At 60.5% G+C, this 4,081-nt stretch overlaps 2 non-coding genes across 2 annotated transcripts; both read left to right on the top strand.

Moving 5' to 3' along the window:
* Positions 1–840: 840 nt before the first annotated feature.
* On the top strand, positions 841–2,724 carry LOC140111395 (18S ribosomal RNA). Its single transcript, XR_011851961.1, has one exon. It is a non-coding gene; the product is annotated as an 18S ribosomal RNA (ribosomal RNA).
* Positions 2,725–3,880: 1,156 nt separating this feature from the next.
* LOC140111393 (5.8S ribosomal RNA) lies at positions 3,881–4,034 on the top strand. The gene has a single exon (XR_011851959.1). It is a non-coding gene; the product is annotated as a 5.8S ribosomal RNA (ribosomal RNA).
* Positions 4,035–4,081: the final 47 nt, after the last annotated feature.

A 4,081-nucleotide genomic window follows, 5' to 3' on the forward strand; every position in this document is an offset into this window, starting at 1 on the left:
TGGAAATCTCTGCCCCTTTCCACTCTTTCGGTTGGGCCTCTCGTCGGGGCGAGCGTAAGTCGGCAAGCAGACGTGGGAAGAGGCTTCTTACCGGTGACACTCCCTTCGTGAGAGAGGCAGGTACTCGCCCCGCACCCCGGTCCAAATCTGCTCGGTCCGGCCGTCGTCGGCCCTAGCCGAAGGCCGCTCCCGCGAAGCCAGGCGATCCGAACCGAGGATCCGCGCGAGCCTTCTCCAAGCCCTCTGCCGGGCGCTGGTGTTGAAAGCGTAGCGGACCCTGTTCGCCGGAGCGATAGGAGCGGAGCACCGGTCCCGCAGGGTTGAAAGCTGGGTAGCAGCGCCGTAGCTTCCCTCCCAGCCTTCCCCCGGACCTGGCGCCCGATCCCCTCCGCTCCTCTGTGCGTTGGCGGGCGGCGCTGCATGGGTACGTCGCGACGGCTCCTATCGTCTCTCTCGCTTAACAGTGTGGAGAGGTGGTGGTGGAGCCGTCCGACACTCGAGGTGCTGAAGTTGAGCGTCCAATGCTTTCCTTCTATGCGCAGCCTACAGGAGCTGTCCGAGCTTCGGAGGTGCTGATGGAGGTGAGAGTCGAGCGCCACTTCTTGGCTGAACTGAGTGGGGAAAGCCAGCGACTGCGAGAGGGAGGGGAAGGGAAGGCTTTTTCGGGTCCTTGGAAGGGACCGAGAGCATCTTTCTTGCCCCCCTGCCCTAAGCTCCATCCAATGTTGTCTGCGAGGTCTTCTCCGGCGGCGGAGAAGCGCTGCGGTAGCAGCAGCAGCAACGAGCGTTCCCATTAGCTCACGGAGCCTGACTCCAAGAGTCTACCCCTCAGAGCTCGGCTACCTGGTTGATCCTGCCAGTAGTATATGCTTGTTTTAAAGATTAAGCCATGCATGTCTAAGTACTGACTATTCTTTACGGTGAAACTGCGAATGGCTCATTAAATCAGTTATGGTTCCTTTGATCGTTCCGCATTGATGATGTGCTACTCGGATAACTGTGGCAATTCTAGAGCTAATACGTGCCCAAGAGCGCTGCCCTCCAGGAAGGCGTGCATTTATCAGACTTAAAACCAATCCGGGGAGCCCTGGTCCGCGGCGGGTCTCCGGGCCCGCTGCGGCGCCAGCCCCGTCCTAGACTTGGCGACTCTAGGTGACCTCGGGCCGATCGCACGTCCTCCGTGACGGCGACGATCTATTCAGGTTTCTGCCCTATCAACTGTCGATGGTATCTAACCCGCCTACCATGGTGACAACGGGTAACGGGGAATTAGGGTTCGGTTCCGGAGAGGGAGCCTGAGAAACGGCTACCACATCCAAGGAAGGCAGCAGGCGCGCAAATTACCCACTCCCGACACGGGGAGGTAGTGACGAAAAATAACAATACAAGACTCTTTCGAGGCCTTGTAATTGGAATGAGTACAATTTAAATCCTTTAACCAGGATCCATTGGAGGGCAAGTCTGGTGCCAGCAGCCGCGGTAATTCCAGCTCCAATAGCGTAAGTTAAAGTTGCTGCAGTTAAAAAGCTCGTAGTTGGATTTCGGGGAAGGGCTGGCGGTCCGCCGAGAGGCGAGCCTACCGCCAGTCCCGGACCCCTGTCTCTCGGGCGCCCCCCGGGATGCGCTTCGCTGCGTGTCCCGGGGGCCCGAAGCGTTTACTTTGAAAAAATTAGAGTGTTCAAAGCAGGCCGTTCGCCTGAATATCGCAGCTAGGAATAATGGAACAGGACCTTGGTTCTATTTTGTTGGTTTTGAGAACTAGGGCCATGATTGAGAGGGACGGCCGGGGGCACCCGTACTGTGCTGCTAGAGGTGAAATTCTTGGACCGGCGCAAGACGCCCGAGAGCGAAAGCATTTGCCAAGAATGTTTTCATTAATCAAGAACGAAAGTCGGAGGTTCGAAGACGATCAGATACCGTCGTAGTTCCGACCATAAACGATGCCGACCGGCGATCCGGCGGCGTTATTCCCATGACCCACTGCGCAGCCTCCGGGAAACCAAAGTTTTTGGGTTCCGGGGGGAGTATGGTTGCAAAGCTGAAACTTAAAGGAATTGACGGAAGGGCACCACCAGGAGTGGAGCCTGCGGCTTAATTTGACTCAACACGGGGAACCTCACCCGGCCCGGACACGGAAAGGATTGACAGATTGATAGCTCTTTCTCGATTCTGTGGGTGGTGGTGCATGGCCGTTCTTAGTTGGTGGAGCGATTTGTCTGGTTAATTCCGATAACGAACGAGACTCCCGCATGCTAAATAGTTACGCGACCCCCCGCGGTCCGCGTTCAGCTTCTTAGAGGGACAAGTGGCGCTTAGCCACGCGAGATCGAGCAATAACAGGTCTGTGATGCCCTTAGATGTCCGGGGCAGCACGCGCGCTACACTGAACGGCTCAGCGTGTGTCTACCCTGCGCCGGCAGGCGCGGGTAACCCGCTGAACCCCGTTCGTGATAGGGATCGGGGATTGCAATTGTTCCCCATCAACGAGGAATTCCCAGTAAGTGCGGGTCATTAGCTCGCGTTGATTAAGTCCCTGCCCTTTGTACACACCGCCCGTCGCTACTACCGATTGGATGGTTTAGTGAGGTCCTCGGATCGGCCCCGCGGGGGGACTCCTCGGAGCTCCTCTGCGGTGTTGCCCGAGAAGACGACCGAACTGTACTATCTAGAGGAAGTAAAAGTCGTAACAAGGTTTCCGTAGGTGAACCTGCGGAAGGATCATTACCGTCGAATGCATCGACAAACCCTCTCCCGTCCGGGCACGAAGCTTGGCGGCGACGAGCGGAGACGTCGACAGCATCAGCAGCGTTGAGCGAGCAACTCAGCGGCAGAGATGGAGGTGGGCGAGCCGGCAGAGCCAGCGGGTCCTTCCCGCCGGCAGAGCCAGCGGGTCCTTCCCCTGGCTTCTCCCCACCTCCGCTGAATCTCTCCGGCCCGACTCTGATGCCCTTGCGGGGCGAGAGCACTTCGATCCCGGCCAGGGGGCCGTCGGAGCGATGCCCTGGGAGGAAGGGAGATTAGCTACCTCTCCTTCCCCCATGGTGCGGTCGCCTCCTTCCCAGTGCGGGGTCGTCGACGCCGGCTCTCCCCCGTCCGGATCCCCGCTCGATCGTACGGTGGTCGAGTGGAGAAAAACTCCGGCTTCCCCTCTTGCCTTCGTCTCGGTGGGCGCGGTGAGGAGAAGGGGCGGTTGCGTGGCAAGGCACCGAGACAATCGCGGGGTTGACTCCGTCCTGGTGGCGAGTCGCCTGTCGAGGGATCGAAGAGGGAGGCGGGCGTCCGGAAGCCTGCACCCTCGCGCTCTCTCCAGACCAGCGCGACTCCCTGGGCGATGGCAGAGGACGGGGGCCCGACGGAGGAAGCGACGCGCGGGGTGCCCGGGAGACCGTACTCTCCTCTCCCCGACGTCGCGTGAAGATCGGCTGGCGGCGCCGTGTTACCCAACGAAGAGCGGTGTGGCTGGCGGATGGTCCTCGATGAGGGGGCGAGGGAAGGCGGCGTAGCGCCTGGAGAATGGTAGGGTTCGGCGCGCGAGGACCCTCTGCCTCTCTCCACAGGTGCAGCGCCTGTCTTCCTCCTCTCCCCCGCTGTCGGGTCGACCACGCCGGTCTTTGCCGAAGGTCGATGGGGCTTGTCGCCAGACGCGCCTCCGCCGGGTGAGCTGCGTTCCAGTGGCGGCCCCCGGTCCCCCACGAGCGGCGCGCAGGGGACTGGGCTCCCGCACCCGCCCCAGGCGGTGTGCCGCGGAGGCTCTTCTCCCAGGCGTCGCTCTTTGGACAACGTCCGCTCGGCTTCGGCCGTGTGCACACGAATGTAGCGGTGCCGTACATCTGACGAGGACGAGCTGGCCGTCTGTAAAAACCAGCGTGTGAAAACGAGCCACTCTTAGCGGTGGATCACTCGGCTCGCGCGTCGATGAAGAACGTAGCTAGCTACGAGAATTAATGTGAATTGCAGGGCACATTGATCATCGACACTTCGAACGCACCTTGCGGCCCCGGGTTACTCCCGGGGCTACGCCTGTCTGAGGGTCGCTTCTCATCGATCGCCGCCCCGTCGAGGGCGAGCGCCGCTGGGGTTC

Source organism: Engystomops pustulosus, unplaced genomic scaffold (assembly GCF_040894005.1).
Source record: "Engystomops pustulosus unplaced genomic scaffold, aEngPut4.maternal MAT_SCAFFOLD_443, whole genome shotgun sequence".
Classification (NCBI taxonomy): domain Eukaryota; kingdom Metazoa; phylum Chordata; class Amphibia; order Anura; family Leptodactylidae; genus Engystomops; species Engystomops pustulosus.